Below are 21,558 nucleotides of genomic sequence, written 5' to 3'. Positions count from 1 at the left end.
TCTCTAGCAAGTCCTGTTGATGTCACATACCATGTTGCGCTCCCTAGAGTGAGAGTATCTTATACCATTTGATTTATAATTGTGCAGCATTTCCATTACAGCAGGATCTGAGATTGCTTTACATGCAAGGCAGAGGTCACCTCTGAGTAGTCTGTATGACAGAGTGTATAGTGATAGTGATTTCAGTCTGTCAATGTGTGACATATGCTGAAGACCCTGAATTTTCTTTTAAGGAACCTCTGATGTCTTTCCAGTTGCTGCAGGTGCCTGGTAAGGTACATACCAAAGGTAGCAATGCACTCTATTATTGGCCTGATGAGTGAGGGGTACAGGGGTGTTACATAACCTCTCTTGTTCCAAATGCAATGCCGTTACTTATGAGGTGGCGATGCAGAAAGCCTTTCTTATCAATGTGGAGACATGGCGGTCAAAGGAAAGGCTGCTGTCAACCTGTGCACACAAATATCTCACCACCGACTGCATGCTTAGGGTGTTATTAATGTGGTAAAATGCAAGGACGTCACCCTTTAAGAAGGGGATGATAATGCATTTTTTTTGCACCGAGTTTTAGCACATGACTTTAGCATCAGTTGTTTGTGCAAGCCTCTCTTGTAGGCTGTGGATATCATTTGGGGACTTGAGGACTGCATCCAGTTTGCAATCAGTACTTTGTCAGCCATATGCTTTTTGTTTTAGCCTGTACACCCATGAATTACATTCCAAACAACAGAGGCCCCAGCACCAATCCCTGTGGAACACCACTGGTTACAGGACTGCTGGTGGAGGTAGAGTCACCTATTTTGACTGTGTACATTCTATCAGTGAGCCAGTTTGCAACCCACCTGACAATATACAGGCTGATCTCTAGCTGGGTGAGTATCAATGATGCCAGAGTAGGGAATAGTGTCAAAGGCTTGGCCAGGTCCAGGTAGGCCATTTGCACTGATTTCCCTTCATCCACGGCTTTGATGACTGTCTCAAAGAAGCCCACCAAGTTAAAGAGGCAGGATCTCCCTTTAATGAAGCCAAACTAAGCTAGGTTGAACATTCGAAGGTCTCCTATACCTTTGCTAAGGTCCATGATTATTCTTTCCATTGCCTTGCAGATTAGGCTGGTCAGACTTATGGGTCCATGGTTCCCAGGGTCTGTGGCGGTGCCTCCTTTATGTATTGGGATGACGGCTGCTGTTTCCCATTAAGCACATACACAACCAGTGCTTAAACTGTGGTTAAATAGAGTATCCAGCAGTGCAGCTAGTTCCTGTTTTAATCCATTTAGAATGCAGACTGTAATATTATCAGGTCTCATGCAGGCTGTGTTTTTGGCTTTGGAGAGGGCGTTTACGACCTGCTCTTTGGAGATACTAGGTGAAGGGCAGGTGGTAGGGATGCTTTGGGGGATATGTGGCAGGGACAGGGGGAGAAGTTTTCACTGAACCTGTCAGCTAGCAGGTTGGCTATTTCTGCAGGTTCAGTATATGTGGTGTCATTAACAACCAGTTCTGCGCAGATCTGGGTTCTTCCTTAAGGTTTCTGACATAGATAAAAAAGGCCTTATGGTTATCTTTAGTAAAGGAGCCTAATTTGGATTCATAGTTAGCTTTTGAATGCCTTAGAAGGTTGTCTTATTTGCTTGTTTAAATCAGAGGAGGAAATGCTTCCAGTTCAGGACCATTCCTTCCTGCTCTTGGACAGCAATTTTTTCTCTTATTGTATGACCAGTTAATGGTGGATATCCACCAGCCATGCTTGTTCTTCCTTGAGGATCTTGTTTTGTTCCTATCAGGTACAGCCGAGTCAATGCATTTGTATAGATGCTTATACTAACCATTGGTGTAAATCCCAGTATTGGTTGTCCAAGCCATCAAAGAGGGTAGGGGCTATGAAGCTATTAATGCTGTCACGAATTAGGCTGTAATTGGCTTTGGAGAAGTTTTTTAGTCTAATTGCTGCTAATAGGGGGTCAGATGTTACAGTTAGTTTTAATGAGACTGATTTATGGTCAGACCTCACTAGGGAAGGCCGCACACATGAGGTGGTGCAATGATCACCCATGTTATTGAACACCACATCCAGAATGTTTGGGCCCCTTGTGGGGGTGTCAACCAAGTGTTCCTGGGCATTGGAGCTGAATAAGTGTGTTAGTACACGTATAATTTACCCAATCTATGGATGGGTAGTTAGTTAATGTCACCTAAAACCAGGGTGTTTTGTTGTAGCTTGAGCGATTCAAGTAGATCCAAGTATGCAGTGCGGGTACCCTGGTTCAAAGAGGTGGGGGGTCCTGTAACTGGCAAAACCTTGGAAAGGGGTTTTACCTACAGTCGATTGTACCTGGATTAGTTCAAGGGCATTGTTTTGTTTAACCATTCTAGAGGTGTATTTACCCTTTGATGAATACTGATACTCCACCTCCTTTAGTTATTACACTTTCGCTTTGTGGTCTGAATGTGGAGAGAGAGAGAGAGAGACAAGGGGGATGGAGAGTGGGAAACCATGACTGCAACAGTGAATACACTCTAACATCTACATTTCTGGTAAGTGTACATACACAACTGTACTATGTTCTTCGTGTTTCACTGTTGCAGTCATCATACTTAGATTGATTCCCAAAGCTGAAGAAAAGGGTGGAGGCAGTCACGAAGACTGGGGGCTGGCTAGGATGTCCTGCAAGACTGCGGTGGCAAAGCCTGCCCTGGACTTAGAGAAGATAGGCAGGTGGTAATGCTTGGTGAAGGTATGAACAGAAGTCCATGTTGCAGCCTCCAGAATGTCCCTGGTGGGGACCCATTTGAGAAAAGCTGCAGAGGTGGAGGTTTCCTTTGTGGAATACATCCTGACCCCGTTTGGGGGCGGTTTCCTGTGCTGTCTGTAGCAGAAATGGATGCAGTATGCTATCCATTTGGAGGCTGTTTGGATATGGCCTTGCTCTCTGCCCCTGCTGCGAAGTTGACTAGCAATTGGTCAGTTTTTCTAAATGATTTAGTCCTATCCAGATAGAATCTGAGCTGTCTGTGTACATCTAGAGTGCAGAATCATTTCCCCCTTGTTTTGTGGGTTAAGGAAAAAGGTGGGCAAATGAATGGATTTGTTGAGAGACGCACTGGACACCACTTTAGGCATGAAGGATGGGTTAGACCTGAGGGAGACATTTGTCAGCATGGAAAATGATGAAGGGCTCTACAGCCATGAGTGCTTGTAGCTCTGAAACCCTTCTAGTTGAAGTGATGTCCAGAAGCAAGGCTGTTTTCCAAGACAGGAATTTTAACTGTGCTGAAGCTGCAGGTTCAAAAGGGGGGGGGGGTGAGCTTTTCCAACATGAAGTTAAGGTCCCAAGCTGGGGTAGGAGCTCTTCTGGGTGGCCTTAAGTTGTTAGTCCCTCTTAGGAACTGTTTGATAAGAGGGTGAAAAGAGAGGTGGCTCTGTGCTGTAATGAGCAGAGATGGCAGAGGCATGAATTTTAATAGAAGAGAAGGACAGACCCCTGTGTAGTAGGTCTGCTAGGTAATCCAGCATGAGAGGTAGGGAGGGCTGTGCTGTTTTGGCTTCCTTAGCCTGGATCCAGGTGCAAAACCTTTTCCACTTGTCAGCATAAGATTTTCTAGTGCTGGGGCGTCTGGCCTCGCGTATAACATCTAGGACTTGTTCGCTTAAGCTGGCAGCTTGAGGAGAGGTCAGGGAATAAGTCAGGCTGCCAGGTTGAGGATCTGCAATTGGGGACGCATGAATTCTCCATTCTTCTGGGTCAGGAGTGTTGGGATCTGAGGTAGGTGCCACGGTGGCAGGGGTGACAGGCTACACAACAGTGGGTACCAGTGCTGGCATGGCCAGTCGGGGAAAATCACGACTGCCCTTGTTTTTTCCTCCCTTATTTTGAGCAGTACCCTTGAAATGAGTGGTAGAGGGGGAAATGCATAGACCAAGAGGTTTACCCATTGGAAGGGAAGAGGATCCACTTTTCAGACCTTGCTGTGAGGTTCCCTGGCGCAGAATTTGCTGAGATGATGATTGGAGTGGGAGGCAAAGAGGTCCACCTTCGGTGTGCCCCATTTCTGGGTTACAAGGGTGAAGGATGTTCTTCATTCCACATTGCTGCAGTCCTAACCATTGGGTAGTCCGCTGTCCAGTCGGCCCGAATACCAAAGTATATGGCTGACGTCGGTCAAGGCGCATTAGACTGATGTCAGGACGTCAGGGTACTAATGCGCATGACCGACGTCATATCCTCAGTCTTTTTTGCCGCATGGTCCGATGCAGAAGCAGTTTTGCGAGTGCAGGTTGGCGTTCTGAAAAATTTCTGAAGTCGGAGTTTCAGACCGAATCAAAGTTGGCTAAGTACCCCGTTGGGGAACATTTTGGTTTTTTCTTGCCTCAGTATTTAACCGGATGTCAGAAAAGTGAATAACTGTATTTCTTGTGGGAAGCAGATACCTCATAGGGATTACCATACTTTGTGTATACCTTGTTTAGGGCCTGAGCACGGCGTTGTTGGTTGCGCTCTTGTGCTAGATTTAACAAACGCACAATTAAGAGAAGGTTAGACTGTGCCAGGTTAGTGTTTGGGAAGCGTTGTAATTATAAAATGCCGTCGGATGCTCCGGCCCCCGCAAAAAGCGCAAAGACAAAACAGCAAAGCCTAGGGTTGATGAACCGGCAGTCCCGGACGTCGGTTCTTTAGAAGGCTCAGTGGAGCCAGAGGTTTTGCCAGGAGTTTCTTTGGAGTCTCAGGCAGAGACTTTACTGTTACAGGATGTGCCCTCTCAGGAGGTAGGCCAGGCTGAGGGGCTTCTCAGGTGACTGTTCTTCCTCTCTTCCCAAGGTAGTTAGAGCCTCTCTGTTTCCAAAACTTCTTTGAGAGGTAGGCCAAGTTTAGCTTCAGTGGGGCTTCTCCTAGCACTTCAGGTTCTGTGCCTAAGAAACATATGCTTAAAATGGCAGAAGATTTAATTACTATGATTAGAGGCTCTATGCCCCCTCCTGATAAGAGGCCTAGGGTGGAACCTGAGTTTGAGAGTTTTGAACAGTGTTCAGAGGCTTCTGAGTCTTCTCTGGAAGACTTGCAGGAGTATCCTCCTTATTCTGATTCTGATGTGGATGATTCCACTCCTACAGCTTCTCCTCCTGAGGATTTCTCATTTTCAGAGACTCTGCATTCCATGAGGGAGCACTTTAAATGGGAAGGCCAGGATTACACTGATTCCAGGAAAAGGCTTAGGGAATTCTTGTTATTGCCCCAGCATAGGCCCTTAGCTATACCTCCTGTGTTGAATGTGGTGGAAGATGTTTTGCAGAGGCTTCCCTGAACCCTGATTCTTTGCCTCCTGCCCCTGTTAAACCTGATAGGTACTATAGGGTGCCTGAAGCTCATAAGTATCTGTTTAAGAGTCCTAGGGCAGACCCGAAACTATTTCTCAGGGGCCTAAAGGTGTTAAGGCCTCTGTTGTTAAAAATCCTGTTCCCACTGATAAAGAGGCAAGGGCTTTGGATAGGTGGGGAAAGAAAGTGTATACTTCTTCCACTTTAGCCATGAGGCGTTGAATTGTCAGTTTCACATGCTAAAATATCAAAATTATCTCCTTTCACAATTGAAATCTAAGGTGGATGCTTTGGCGGAAGGTATAGAGTGTAAAGAGTTGCTGGATTTAGTTCATGTGTCTGAACAAGTGGGTAAGCATTCTTTGCAATGTGGTTTTGATGCTGTGCAGGCCTCCTCGAGGGTGGCTGCCACTAGTTCTGTTCTTGAGGCATGCCTGGTTAAGGGATCAGAATTTAGCAGAGCATGTTAAGACTAGGATTTTGGATGCTCCTTTACAGTCTGATGTGTTATTTGGTTCGCCTGTGGAAGCAGTTTTAAAGAAAATGGAGGACAAAGCTAAGTCTATGCAGACTGTTAAAGATTTTTGCAGGTGCAGCCACCAGTTTAGTAGAAATTGGCCTACTAAGGGATGGACATATCCTGCTTATGATTCTCAGTCTAGGGGTAGGTCTAGACGTGGTAGGGCAGAGCTCAAGGTTCTTTTAGGCCTAGAACAGGGGTTCACCTGCTCAGACTTCTGGTGAGGGCAGGGGTCAGTCCTTTCGTAAACAGACCCAATGACCTGCCTTTTCAGCTGCCAGTAGATTCTCGTCTGGCAGCTCCTTTGGGAGGAAGACTGTCTCTTTTCAAAGAAAATTGGGATTTAATCACTCAAGACAGATGGGTGTTGGATATCATTCACCACGGTTACAGGTTTTATTTCCATACATTGCCCCTTTCAAAGGCATGCCAGACGTTCCCCCTCCACAAAGGAAAGAGGCTCACAAGCAAATTTCTCTGTTACTCCAAATAGGGGCCATTCAGCCGGTCCCTGTACCAGAAAGGGGCCTAGGATTTTACTCGCCTGTTCCTAGTACCAAAGAAGGGGAACACGTGGAGACCAATTTTGGATTTATCTATCCTCAACACTTATCTGGACATTCCCAAGTTCAAGATGTTGACGTTACAACAGCTTTTACCTCTGCTGGGCAAAGATCATTGGATGGTAACTTTAGATCTCAAGGAAGCTTACCTTCATGTGCCTATAAGACTAAGTTGCAGGAAGTATCTGCTGAGCTGGAAATTCTCATTATCAGTTCTCTGTGTTGCCCTTTGGCTTATCTACTGCGCCCAGAGTATTCACAAAGGTTCTGGCTCCAGTGATAGCTTACTTCAGGCTAAAAGGAATTCAAATCTATCCTTACTTGGGCGACTGCCTGATTCTGGCTCAAGAAAAGGAAGACCTTCTACAGCATCTGGAATATGTCATAGCAGTGCTAAGATGCCTAGGGTATTCTGTGAACGAAATAAAGTCCAGTCTAGTACCCTCTCAAGACATGTGCTTTCTGGGTGTGAGACTGAATACAGCAGCCCAGATGGCCTTTTAACCCCGGACAAGCAACAGAATCTTTCCAGTTACTTCCATCAACTATCTCTTCAGTCCGGGCTGACTGCAAGGACAGTCCTTCAAGCCTTAGGGTTCATGGCATCTTGTATTCTGGTGCTTCCCAATGCCAAACTGCATATGAGGAAGCTGCAATGGTATCTCAAAAATGTGTGGACACAGCACTGCCAGGATTTGGACACTGTCATTCAAATAATACCTTGCATTCAAAAAGAATTTTTGTGGTGGGCTCAGGAATGTCACCTAAACAAGGGACTCTCTGTGACCCGCACAGAGGCGAGTCAGATTTTAACGACAGATGCCTCGGACATTGCTTGGGGAGCTCATCTAAATGGAAAGTGGATACAAGACAAGTGGCCTGCCAGACTACAGCATCTACATATCAACATGAAAGAGATGTTAGCAGTCCAGTTTGCATTAATGGCTTTCAAGGAGTTACTTCTTCCTGGGCAGGTGTTGATTCTAACAGACAACACAACTGTCATGTGGTACATCAACAAACAAGGGGAACACATTCTTATCCTCTATGCAGGCAAGCAATGATTTTATGGGAGACTGCGCTCAGCTTGCAACTAACTCTTCAGGCAAGGTTTCTGCCGAGCACAGAACTCCTTAGCAGATGTGTTAAGCAGGCAAATCATGGATCCCCACAGTGGAAACTGGATCTTCATGTATTTCAGAAATTGACAGTGTCATGGGGAACTCCAGACATAGATCTGTTCGCTTCTCCACTGAACCACCAGCTGCCAAAGTTTTGCACAAAGGGGTTTCATCATACAGCTTGGAAAGTGGATGCTCTTTCTTTCAGTTGGAAAAATCTTCATGTGTATGCCTTTCCACCTCTGCCTCTTCTCCCAAAGGTGCTCCTAAAGGTCAGACAAGACAAGCCAAGGATGATTTTAATAGCTCCAGATTGGCCTCGGCAACACTGGTACCCACTACTAAGGAGTCTGGTAAGGAAGCCTCCATGGCCTTTACCTTTGATTCCACACCTGTTATCTCAGAAGGACGGTCACCTGCTCAATGTCAAGCTTCACTCTCTTCATCTAACAGCATGGCATATTCTGTTTTGAAACACAGCAGGTCTCAACTTCCTCAACAAGTTTTAAATGTGATTATGGAAGCCAGAAGACCTAGTACAAGGAAAGTGTAAAATGGAAGAGATTTTTATTTTGGAGTGCAGCAAAGAATTTGGAGATTTCTGAGCCTAATTTGAGTGTGGCTCTTCAATATCTTACTGAGTTATTGGACAAAGGTTTGTCCTTCTCTTCCATTAAGATTCATGCTGCAGCACTTTCAGCTCACTATGATTGTGACCCTCCATTGTTTTCGTGATCCTTTGTTCAAGCAGTTTCTTAGAGGGCAAAGAATATAAGACCCCACGAGAGCTCCTACTCCTGCTTGGGATCTCAATTTTGTGTTGGAAAACTTACTCTACAACCTTTTGAGCCTCGGCTACTGCTGAATTGAAATACTTGTCATGGAAGACTGCTTTTTGTTGGCTATTACTTCTGCAAGAAGGGTTTCTGAGTTGCAGGCCCTTATGGCAGTAGAGCCCTTTTGATTTTCCATAAGGATAGGGTATCATTACGTACTAATCCTTCCTTTATGCCTAAGGTGGTTTCTAGTGTGGCTTTAAACCAAACTATTCATTTGCCTACTTTCTATGCAGATCCCCAAAATAAGGGAGAAAAGATTTTGCACACTTTGGATGTACATAGGCAGTTACGTTATTATTTAAGCAGGACTAAGGATTTCAGGCAGTCTCAGCAGTTGTTTGTTTCTTTTGCTTTGAGTTCCCAGGGCAAGCCTGTGTCTAAGCAAACTATTTCTAAGTGGATTGGGTTTTGCATTTCATTTTGTTATTCCCATCATGGCAAGGAGATTCCAGCTGGGATTAGGCCTCATTCCACTAGGGCTACTGCCACTTCTACAGCATTTCTAAGGGGTGGCAACTAAGGATATTTTGGAGGCAGCTACTTGGAGTTCAGTACATACTTTCTCTAAGCATTACCACCTTCCTCTCTACTCTAAATCTAGGGCTGGTTTTGCCACAGCTATTTTGCAAGGCATGTTGACAGCTCCTGCTTCCTTATGATTTGCCAGCCTCCCTTACCTCTGCTTTGGGATTCTACCCAATGGTTAGGACTGCAGCAATGTGGAATGAAGAACATAGTACAGTTTTGTACCGACCATAAATGTAGATGTTAGGATCCACATTGCTGCAGTCAATTTCCCTCCCTCCTTCCCTCTGTGTTTAGGGGTGGTGGTGTGGGTAGGCTATATTCTTGTAAATTTGTATATATTGTATATATGTTTGGTGCAGGGTTTTTGGTGTTTTTGGTTTAGGCCTTGTCTTTTAGGGTCTTCTGACATCTGGGGCAAGAAAAGACTGAGGATATGACGTCGGTCATGCGCATTAGTACCCTGACGTCCTGACATCAGTCTAATGCGCCTTGACCGACGTCAGCCATATACTTTGGTATTCGGGCCGACTGGACAGCGGACTACCCAATGGTTAGGACTGCAGCAATGTGGATCCTCGAACATCTACATTTATGGTAGGTACAAAACTGTACTTTCTGTGGTCTAGCAGGTTTCTGCTTATGTTGTCTGCCAGAGAGTTTTGGGAGCCTGGCAGGAATTGTGCTAGCAGGTGTATCTGCATGGCTGAGGCCATGTGCCAAAGGGTCATGGCAAGCCTGCAGAGAGGATAAGAGCGAGTCCCTTCCTGCTTGTTGACATACCACATCACTGGGAGAGTAGGGGGTCTGAAAGCTGTCAGGGCATGCTGAACAGCTAGCAACTCTTTTTGGTTGATGTGCAGATGTATTTGATTTGGGCTCCAATGGCCCTGAATCCACCTGCCATCCAGGTGTCCACCCCAGGCATAGTCTGATGCATCTGTGGTGAGGGTCTGGGCAGCGTGGGGTTGTGAAAAGGGAAGTCCCTTGTTGTGGTTGCATGCTGCTGCCCACAAAAGATAATCTTTCCTTAGACAGGATATCATTGGCATGATAGTTTTATGGTCTTGAGAGTGCTGACACCAAAGGCTTATTAGGTACCACTGTAGTTTTCTCATATGCTGTTTGGCATATGGCACGAGTAGAATGCAGGAGGCCATGAACCCTAAAGCTTGCAGGATTTTCCTTGCGGATAACTGGGTTCTGGTGGCTAGTCGAAAGAAGTAGCCTGTCAGGTGGGCTTGTTTTTCTGGCGTAAGGAATGTCATCTAGGATGCTGTGTCCAGGCTTGCTCCCAGGAATACTATTTTTTGTGGGGGGACTAGTTTTGATTTCTTTTCGTTGACAGTATACCCCAGGGAGGTCAGTAGGTCCTTTACAAAGGTCAGGTGCTGTAACAGCTTTTCCTGACTGTCTGCCTGAACCAGGCAATCATCTAAGTAGGGCTAAATTTGAATATTTCTTTGTCTGCAAAAAGCAAAGGCAGGAGCCAGGCATTTTGTGAAAACTCTGGGAGCAGTGGATAAGCCAAAGGGAAATGCAGAGAACTGAATGTGCATGGATCCTGCCCTGAAACAGACATTTCCTGCAAGATTCCCTGATTGAGATGTGTAGGTAGGCCTCTTTTAGGTCTAGGGTGACTAACCAAGCATCCTTGGAAAGCATAGGAAGAAGCTACTGGAGGGTGAGCACTTTGAATTTTGGTATCACCAGAAAGGCGTTTAGAATGGGTAGATTGAGTATTGGGCACCAGGTGCCCTCTTTTCTGGGTACCAGGAAGAGTCTGGAATAGAAACCTTGGCCTATCTGTTCTGCAGAAACATGTTGTATTGCCCTAATGGAGAAAAGGGAAAGGGCTTCCTTTTTGGCCTCTGCCCACTGGTTTGGAGGGAGATGGGGGAACCCTTTTGGGGTTGGTAGAGTGTGGAAATAAAATTTTATCCTTGGGATACTATGCTGAGGACCCATCGATCATTGGTAATAGAGGCCCAGTTGTTTGCATGGAAGGAGGGTTTTCCTCCTAGGGGCACAAGCAGGTGGGCAGAGGTAAGGGGGGGGAGGTGTAAAGTCAATGCGAGTTCTTACTATAAGGGGGTGGCTTAGCACTCCCTGTTTTTGAAGAGGAGGAACTCCATTGCTTAGATCTCTGCATTCCCTTGAACTACAGTCTGGGGGGGGGGGGGGTCTGCTTCCCCTGGGTCTGGGCTGAGCTGGCCTGGAGGGGGCCGAAAAGGACCAGTGCTTGGAGGGGCAATGCCTACTGAACCTCGAAGGCTGGACCTGTAAAAAGTCTTTGTCTGCATAGGTTTAGCTTTTTCTTCCATATTTTTTAAGACCTCTTTGTCTTTGATCAATGGTGTGTCCAATAATTTTGATTTGGCATGGTCTGCCATGGTCTGTTCCTTAAGCCAACCATGTCTTCTAAGGACAGAACCAGTGACTGCTGCCCTGTAAGACACTTCTAGGGCATCAAAGCCACATTGCAAGGTTGCAGAATGCATAAGCTCTTGTAATTCTTTATTTTCTGCACAAGCAGGAAAGGAAGATATTTTTTGTGTGAGGAGTTCCATGGTATGCTGCTGTTATTTCAGCATGTGGAACTGACATTTTAGTGCTCTAATAGCAAGAGTTGTAGAGGTGTATACTTTTTTACCCCATATGTCAAAAGCTCAGGAATCCCTGTTTGAGGGGGTGGCATTCTTAGCTGAGGTTGCTTTAATTCCTTTAGGTCCTTGGAAGATGACATCTGGGTCACCAGTAGGACTTTTGAAAAGGAATTTGTGCGATTCAGGGACTTTGTAGTACCTGTCAGGTTTCCTGGGAGCTGGAGGAAGGGTGTCAGGAGTCAAACTGGATTCCAGAAAAACATCATCCACAACATCCAGGACAGGAGGAATGGCTAAAGGTCTGTGCTATGGTAAATCTAAGAATTCCTGGAGTCTCTTTGACTGAGAATAGTCCTAACATTCCCATTGGAAATGCTCCCTTAAAGTATGTAGGGTTTCACCAAATGAAAATTCCTCGGGTGGAGAGGCAGAAGGAATGGATTCCTCTGCATCTGAATCCTCATAAGCAGAAAAGGATTGCATGTCTTCATATTCAGAAGCATCAGAGTCATCGGACTCCTGTTCAGATAAAACTACTGGGGACAAGTCTCTCTTTCTTTTGGAAGGGGTAGCCTGGCTTCCCCTAATAAGCATAATAAGATCTTCCACCATTTTAAGCATTTGAGATTGAAGCATGGAAGCAGGTGCCTGAGTTTGGATTGTTGGTTTTTTGGGTGTAGTTTGTACCCTGGGCCCTAGAAACTCAGTAGTTTTATAAAGAAATGAAGATGCAAAAGAAGTCGTTGGTTTGTGTCGAGTATCGGTAGTGCGAAGAACTTCCTTGGAAGCCAGTGCCTGCTCAGTGGCTCTGCACCCAGCCAAGGTAGAGACATCTGCAGGATCCTTAGTTGAAGAAGAGTCTCGCTGCATACCAGACTCCGAAAGGATCTCGGTAGCGGCCTGCGAATCCACAAAAGTGGGCGTCAGGGGCTGCGAAAGCACCTCACTGAGGACCAGAGAACTGACAACTAGCTTAACGGAAGCATCGCCGGCAGTTTTGGACCTGTGCTGTCTGTCTCTGTCTTTACCTTTACGTTTTTTCGGAAAATCGGTAGTCGGATGGCTTACCAAAGCTATATCAGAATTTGAGGACTCAGGTTGGAGCCAACCGGCACTCGTGCGAACTGCTTCGGGGTCCTCGGCAAGAAAGACTTAATTAATGGAGTCAGCTATCTGACTTTAGACCACAGATGACCTGTCGGCAGTCCTGAAGCGACAGCAAACAACACAGAAATACTAAGCCTTTGGTAGTCAGGCTGACTGAGGGCTACCCCTGTCAGGATAACCCAAGTGTGCTGACTGCAACAGTGAAACACGAAGAACATGGATGTGGTTTAATTGGGGGCTCAATGCTGGGACTATACTATACTGGGGATCTCAAGGGATATGGCAGTATTAGGGATTACGAGACTTCAGTTAAAGTAGCAAATGCTGTAGAAAGCCCAGCGAAGGTGTTCTCCGAGCAGCTAAGCACAATTTAAGGGACTCCTCAGTTGCAGCACGGGCAGCTTCTAAGGGAAAATAAATCTACTGTAGCTTTTGTGTCTATAACTGCCAATGGTTACCTCCACTGTAAGGGGCTGTGCGAAGGCGCGCTACGAGCAAACAGATGCCTCAGACTGTTCAGATGAAGATAGCACAGCAGTGGCTGGTCGCCAAACTCAGTGGAGCTGTGTTAAAACAGGCACAAAACTGCGGCTCATGTAGTAACTGTGAGAAAGTACAGTTGTGTACACTTACTATAATTGTAGATGTTTGTGTGTATTCACTGTTGCAGTCATCACATTTGGGTTATCTGCCTGCAGGTAACCCTCAGTTGGCCCGAAAACCAGAATCTTGGGATTTCTGCGTCGGATGCTGTCGCCTCTTCCATGACATCAGGTCATCAGAGGTATAAAACATACAGCCAATGCCATTAAATCAGTTTTTCTTGGCCCAGATGTCAGGAGCCCCCAAAATAGCAATCACATGGTGTGGAACACCTCCAGTAGAAAGTAAATACCACTGCCATAAGATATGGCCAAAAAAGAGGATAGGTTGAAAGTATAGAAAAGACAGGGGGGTTGGAGGGAGGGTAACCAGGACTGCAACAGTGAATACACTCGAACATCTACATTTATGGTAAGTGTACACAACTGTACTATGTCCTTCGTGTTTCACTGTTGCAGTCATCACACTTGGGTTGATTCCCAAAGCTGAGAAAGGGTGGAGGCAGTCAAAAAGTATTAGTGCTGGGGAGCAGGCCTTGTAAGACTGCTATGGCAAATCCAGCTCTGGATTTAGAAAAGAAAGATAGGTAAGTGGTAATGCTTGGTGAAGGTGTGTACAGAAAGTACAGTTGTGTACACTTACCATAAATGTAGATGTTCGAGTGTATTCACTGTTGCAGTCATTACATTTGGGTAATCTGCTGGCAGGTTGCCCTCAGTCAGCCTGATTAACAGTCTTGGGTCCTGTGTCATTTGCTGTCCCTTCTTCCATGACGTCAGGTCATCAGGGGGTATAAAACATGCAGCTGACGCCATTTTCATCAGTGTTTCTTGTCCCAGATGTCAGGTGCCCCTCAAATGGGGAGCAAAATATATACATATATATGCATGTAATTTACAACACAAAAAAATATACCTCCAAATTAAAGCAAATACAAGAAAAAGGCTTTTGAGCATAGTAACAGAAAAAAGAGGTATAAAAAGAGATGAGTAGGAGGCTGGCAGGTGGGTAACCAGGACTGCAACAGTGAATTCACTCGAACATCCCTGTACTATGTTCTTCGCGTTTCACTGTTGCAGTCATTACATTTGGGTAGAATCCCAAAGCTATGGTTGGGAGGATGGAATTATACAGCATTAAGAGCAGCTATAAGGCCCTGCAGGACAGCAGTGGCAAAGTCTGCTCTGGATTTAGAGAAAAGAGGTAAATGATAATGCTTGGTGAACGTATGAACTGAGCTCCAGGTAGCAGCTTCTACAATGCCTCTGGTAGGAACCCCTCTGAGAAAGGCTGCAGAAGTAGATGTAGCCCTGCTGGAATGGGATGTGATCCCCTTGGGGACAAGTTTACCATGATGCATGTAGCAGAAATGAATACAATGGCTTACCCATTTTGAAATAGTCTGCTTTGAAATAGCCTTTCCCTCTGCCCCTGCAGCAAATGCCACCAGTAGTTGCTCAGATTTTCTTAAGAGATTTTGTCCTGTTCAAGTAGAATCTTAGTTGTCTGTGTACATCCAATGAATGCAGAATCCGCTCTCCCTTGTTCTGTGGATTTGGGAAAAAGTTGACAGATGAATGGTCTGATTAAGAGCCACACTAGATACCACTTTAGGCACAAAGGATGGATTGGTCCTGAGCGCTACCCTGTCCGAGTAGAAAATAATAAAAGGCTCCACTTCCATGAGAGCCTGGAGTTCTGAAATCCTTTAGCTGAAGTGACTGCTAAAAGAAAAGTTGTCTTCCAAGAGAGAAAATTTATGTCTGCAGTAGCAGCTGGCTCAAAAGGAGGTAGGGTGAGCTTTTCCAAGACAAAACTGAGGTCCCATGCAGGAGTTGGTGCTCTCATGGGAGGTCTTAAATTTTTGGCCCCTCTGGGATACTGCTTTAGCAGGGGATGAGAAAAGAGGGGAGGCTCTGTGTTGTAATGAGCTCAAAATGGTAGAGGCATGGATTTTTATGGAAGAGAAAGATAGGCCCTTGTGAAGCATCTCAGTTAAATACTGCAGAATCTGAGGAATATTGGGCATTGCTGTGCTTATTCCTTGTGCCCGATTCCAGGCACATAATCTTTTCCATTTATCAGCATAAGATTTTCTAGTAGTAGGCCTTCTAACCTCCAAAATGACATCCATCACAGGTTTGCTGAGAGATGTAACTGGTGAAATTAGTTGATTAACCATGTTGCACGATTCAGAGTTTGGAGCTGTGTGTGTAGAATTTGATAGTTCTGTTGAGGCAGTAGATAAGGTGTCTGAGGCAGGTACCACGGAGGAAGGTGTGACATATTGCGTAGGAGCGGATACCAGGTGTTGGCGAGGCCAGTCTGGAGCAATCAGAATCATTTTTGTTTTTTCCTGTCTGACTTTTAGTAATACCTTGGAGAGCAAAGGCAAAGGGGGAAAGGCATAGACTGATAGGTTTTTCCAGCTGAAGGATAGAGCATCCACTTTCCAAGCTTTTTTGTGATGGATTCTTGTGCAGAATTTGTCCAACTGATAGTTTTGGGGTGAGGCAAAAAGATCTATGGCTGGGCTCCCCCATTTGCGTGTCAACATGCTGAAGGTTTGCAGATCCAGTTTCCATTTGTGTCAGTCCACAAGATTTCTGCTTAGTCTACCGAGTATTTTGCTTTCCTGGCAGGAATTGAGCTTGTAGATGTATGTGGCAAGTCAAGGCTGTGTTCCACAAAGCCATGGCTAGTCTGCAAAGGGGGTAGGAATGGGTACCCCCCTGCTTGTTTACGTACATGATTGTGGTGTTGTCCGTCTTTATCAGTAGTTGTCCTGGATGAAGAAAGTCCTTGAAAGCTGTCAGAGCATTCTGTACAGCTAGCATCTCTTTCTGGTTGATATGCAGGTGCATTTGATTTGGACTCCATTCGCCCTGAATGCATCTCCCTGCCAGATGTGCCCCCCAAGCATAGTCTGATGAGTCTGTAGTCAGGGTATGGGTGGCAGGGGGTGGAATGAATGACAGTCCCTTATTTTGGTGACAAGCCTCTGCCCACCATAGGAACTCTTGCTTGCAGGCAAGAAGTGATAGGAATCATGGTTTCCAAGCTGTGACAATGTTGACTCATGTGAAGCCTTGTATATGGAATTAGAAGAATGCAGGAAGTCATGAACCCAAAGGCCTGCAGAATTTGTCTTGCAGATAACTGGGTTTTTGTGGCCACTTGTCTGAAGTAAAGTCATCAATTGGATTTGTTTTTCTGCCGTGAGGCAAGTCATCTGGGCAGTTGTATTCAAGCTTGCACCCAGGAATGTAATTTTTTGAGTGGGTACCAGTTGTGATTTCTTTTCGTTTATGGTGTACCCTAGGCACGTTAGAAGCCTCTTTACAAACGCCAGATGCTGTAGAAGAGTGTCCTTGTTTTCTGCCTGAATTAGACAATCATCCAGATAAGGATAAATTTGAATGTTTCTTTGTCTGCAAAATGCAATTACTGGTTCCAGGCACTTTGTGAAGACCCTGGTCACAGTAGATAAGCCAAAGGGCAGTGCAGAGAACTGGTAATGCAAATAGCCTGCTTTGAAGCGGAGGTATCTTCTGCAAGATTCCCTGACTGGGATATGCAAGTACGCCTCTTTTAAGTCTAGAGATACCAACCAGGCATCCTTGCCTAGCATAGGCAGTAACTGTTGTAGAGTCAGCATCTTGAATTTTGGAATGTCCAGGAAAGTATTTAGAATGGATAAGTCCAGAATTGGACACCATGATTTGTCTTTTCTGGGTACCAGGAAAAGTCTTGAATAAAAACCTTGTCCCTTTTCCTTTTCTGGTACTGGTTGAATAGCCCCCATATTCATGAGGGACATAACTTGTGGGCCTCTGCCCACTGATTTGGAGGCAGATCTAGCCATCCGTTTGGAACTGGCAACGTGTGGAAATGAAATCTGTATCCCTGGGATACTATATTTAAAACCCACTTGTCCTGGGTAATTAGATGCCAATTTTGTGCATGAAGTGCTAGTTTCCCCCCCAAAGGGGCTGCCAAAAGATAAGTGCTTAGAAATGGCAGAGGAAAGTCATTGAGACTGTTTACCGTAGGGAAGTGCCTTGCTACTTCCAGATTTGGAGGTGGAGGCACCCCATTATTTTGTTTTGTAAGTTCCTTGTGACTGAAACCTGGAGCCTTTGGAGTGTCTGGGTTTGACTTGAGCGGCTCTGGTGGGTGCTGGAAAGGACCAGTTCTTAGTAGGCCAGTGCCTGCTGAACCTGAGTGGCTGCACTTGTAGGAAATCTTTTACAGTTTGCATAGATTTAGCTTTGCCTTCCATCTTTTTCAAAACTTCTGCCTTATTACCAAATAGACTGTCCTGTTGTAAAGGAGCATCCAATAATTTTGCTTTAACATGATCAGGCAGATTTTGCTCCTTGAGCCAAGCATGCCTTCTTATCACAGATCCAGTTACAGCGGCCCTGCAAGAGGCCTCCAAGGAATCAAAACCACATTGCAAAGTATGCTTTCCAACTTGTTCAGCTGAATGTAATAAATCTTGTAACTCTATTTTCCACACAGTCAGAAATCAACATCATTTTCTGTTTAAGTAAGCCCATGACATGCTGCTGATATTTAAGCATATGAAATTGACAGTTTAAAGCCTTGATTGCCAGGGATGCAGACGTGTAAACTTTCTTACCCCCATCTACACAGTGCCCTGCAGTCTCTATCAGAAGGGGTAGGTAGGATTTTTAGCAGTAGAAGCCTTAACACCCTTGGGAGCCTGAGAAATTGTTTCAGGGTCAGCAGTAGGGATTTTAAAAAGGAATTTGTGGGAGTCAGGAACCCTGTAATATCTCTATCTGGCTTACTAAGAGCCAGAGGCAGGGAATCAGGAGCCATGCTGGATTTTGAGAAAACATCATCAACAATGTCTAGAACAGGAGGTATAGCCAAAGGCCTATGCTGAGGAAGAAGGAAATCCCTAAGCCTCTTTTTGGATTCTGAAAAATCCTGACTTTCCCAATGAAAATGTTCCCCTAAGGTATGCAAAGTTTCTCCAAAAGAAAAATCCTCAGGAGGAGAAGCAGAAGGGATGGATTCTTCTGCATCAGTCTCCTCATAAGGTGGAATAGAAAATTCCTGATCAGAAGAGGAATCAGAAGAAATGGAAACCTGATCTGACGATTCATAATCAGTGCCTTGCCTAGGCCTCTTAGCAGGAGGGGGTTGGGAACCCCCGATCAAGGTAATTAAATCCTCAGCCATTTTGATCATTTGTTTTTTAGGCATAGGGGCCTGTGGACGTGGCCCAAGCGTCATGTTTTTAGACATAGAAGTTGGTTTTGGCCTTGGTTTTGAAGATGGCGTAGGTTTAATATACAAATCTTTAGGCCTGAAAACACCCACAGAAGCCGGTGCCTGCACAGCGGGTATCAGGGGCTGCGAAAGTGCATCATTGAGTACCGGCAAACTGGCAACTTGCTTAGGAGAAGCTTCGTCGTCGGTTTTGGACCTAGATGGTCTGTCTCTGTCTTTTTCTTTGCATTTTTTGTGAATTCCGGTAGTCGGACTGCTAACCGACGACATTTCAGGATAGTTAAATCTTGAGCCAAAATATTTAGATGCAAAAATATACCAACGCTTAATACTGTGTTGGTTAAATTTAGCACAAAACCGACAGCAAGGCACATTTTGGTCAGGGCCTAGGCAAGGAATACAGTACAAATGAAAATCCTTATGAGGTATTTGCTTCCCACAAGTAATACAATTACTAACTTTTACTGACATCGGTAAGGAGCAAGAAAAAGTTTCCCCAATGGGGTACTTAGCTTTAGCTTGAAGACTTCAGTTCTGAAACTCGAAAATGAAAATTTCAGGAGTCGACCGAGTGGCACTTGAGAACTGCTTCTGCTTCGGGCACCGCGCGGCAAGAAAGACTGATGAAAATGGTGTTGACTGCATGTTTTATACCCCTGATGACCTGACGTCATGGAAGAAGGGACAGCAACTGACGCAGGACCCAAGACTTTGTTAATCAGGCCGACTGAGGGCAACCTGCCCGCAGATTACCCAAATGTAATGACTGCAACACTGAAACACAAAGAACATCTCCAGGTTGCAGCTTCCAGGATGTCCCTGGTAGGGACTCCCCTGAGAAATGCTGTAGAGGTTGAGGTAGCCCTAGTGGAATGAGGTCGGAAGCCTGGTGGGGTAGGTTTTCCATAGTGTTTGTAGCAGAAATGGATGCAGTGTGGTATCCACTTAGAAATGGTTTGCTTTAAAATGGCCTTGCCCTCTGCCCCTGTAGCAAATCTGACTAGCAGCTGGTCAGATTTTCTGAAAGGTTTAGTCCTGTCAAGGTACAACCTGAGCTGTCTGTGCACGTCCAAGGAGTGCAGGATCCCTTCCCCTTTATTCTGAGGATTAGGGAAAAAAGGTTGGTAAATGGATGGATTGGTTTAAAGCTACATTGGATACCACCTTGGGCATAAATGATGGTTAAGTCCTGAGGGAAACCCTGTCCGCATGGAAGATAATGAAAGGTTCCACAGCCATAAGGGCCTGTAACTCAGATACTCTTCTTACTGAAGTGATGGCTAGAAGTAAAGCTGTTTTCCAAGAGAGGAATTTTAACTCTGCTGTAGCAGCAGGCTCTAAAGGGGGGAGCATGAGCTTCTCTAGTACAAAATTAAGGTCCCAGGCAGGAGTGGGAGCTCTCCTTGGGTGTCTTAATTTGTTAGCTCCTCTCAGGAACTGTTTGATCAGAGGCTGAGCGAAGAAGGGTGGCTCAGTATTGTAATGAGCTGAGATGGCAGAGGCATGAATCTTAACTGATGAGAATGATAGGCCTTTGTGGAGCAGCTCTGCTAGATAATCTAGGATATGAGGTAAGGTCGGCACGGCTGTGTCCTTTCCATAAGACTGGCTCCAAGAACAGTATCTTTTCCACTTTTCTGAATAGGATTTCCTAGTACTAGGCCTCCTGGCCTCAAGGATAACATCCAGCACCTGTTTGCTGAGGGTTGCTGGTGATGTATTCAGGGAATAAGACAGGCTACCAGGTTCAGGGTTTGCAGCTGAGAATGCAAAATTTGTCCCTCCTGCTGGGACAGCAGAGAGGGGGTCTGATGTAGGTGCCAAGTTGGCACTTGTCAGACTGCGTAGGAGTGGGCACCACTGCTGGCATGGCCAGTCTGGTGCAATAAGGATCGTCCTTGGCCTGTCCCGTTTGATCTTGAGTAGTACTTTTGAAAGGAGGGGTAGAGGGGGAAATGCATAGACTGAGAGGTTTTCCCATGTAAAGGATAGGGCATCCACTTTACATGTTTGGCTGTGGGGAATTCTGATGCAAAATTTGCTCAGTTGATGGTTTTGGGGGGAAGCAAAGAGGTCCACTTCAGGTGTCCCCCACCTGTGTATTAGAAGTTTGAATAAGTTGGGTTCCAGTTTCCACTCATGTGGGTCCATTAGATTTTTGCTCAAGTCATCTGCCAGTGAATTTTGTTTGCCTGACATCAAATGAGCTTGCAGGTGCATCTGATAGCTCAAGGCTGTGTTCTACAGAGCCCTGGCTAACCCGCAGAGTGGGTAGGAATGAGTTCCCCCCTGCTTGTTTATGTACCACATAACTGTGGTGATGTCCGTCTTTATCAAGAGTTGTCCTGGCAGGATAAGGTATTTGAAGGCTGTCAGTGCATTCTGTACAGCTAACATTTCTTTTTGATTGATATGCAGGTGAATTTGTCCTGGGCTCCATTTGCTTTGAATGCATTTGCCTGCCATGTGAGCTCCCCATGCATAGTCTGATGCTTCTGTTGTCAACATTTGGGCGGTGGGGGGTTGAGTGAAAGGGAGTCCCTTGTTGTGGTTGCAAGCCTCTGCCCACCAAAGGAACTCTGCCCTTAGGCAAGGAATGATAGGAATCACGGTTTCCAGGTCCTGAGAATGTTGATACCAGAGACTTTTTAAGTACCACTGAAGTGTCCTCATATGCAGTCTTGCATATGGAATTAGTAGAATGCATGAGGTCATAAACCCTAGGGCTTGCAGTATTTTTCTTGCAGACAGCTGGGTTTGGGTGGCCAGCAGTTTGACGTAATTTGTCAAATAAACCTGCTTTTCTGAAGTGAGAATGCCTTCTGGAAGTTGTGTTCAAGCTTGCTCCCAGGAATACAATCTTTTGGCTGGGTACCAGATGTGATTTCTTTTCGTTGATGGTATACCCCAGAGAAGTTAGGAGTCTCTTTACAAACATCAGGTGCTGACGTAGCAATTCCTGCCTGTCTGCCTGAATCAGGCAATCGTCCAAGTATAGGTAAATTTGAATATTTCTCTGCCTGCAGTATGCAATGGCTGGAGCCAGGCACTTTAGGAATACCCTGGGTGCAGTAGATGAGCCAAAGGGGTGTG

The 21,558-nt window shown here is 45.5% G+C and overlaps 1 protein-coding gene across 1 annotated transcript in view; it reads right to left on the bottom strand.

Annotated features, from left to right (window-relative positions):
- The window catches only part of TBL2 (transducin beta like 2), a 648,257-nt gene that overhangs the window by 393,482 nt on the left and 233,217 nt on the right, over positions 1-21,558 (bottom strand). The gene's annotated exons all lie outside the window — the stretch shown is intronic.

Source organism: Protopterus annectens, chromosome 13.part0 (genome assembly GCF_019279795.1).
Source record: "Protopterus annectens isolate FY-2018-M chromosome 13.part0, PAN1.0, whole genome shotgun sequence".
In the NCBI taxonomy this organism is placed as follows: Eukaryota; Metazoa; Chordata; order Ceratodontiformes; family Protopteridae; genus Protopterus; species Protopterus annectens.
This window is presented reverse-complemented; position numbering and strand designations above follow the sequence as displayed.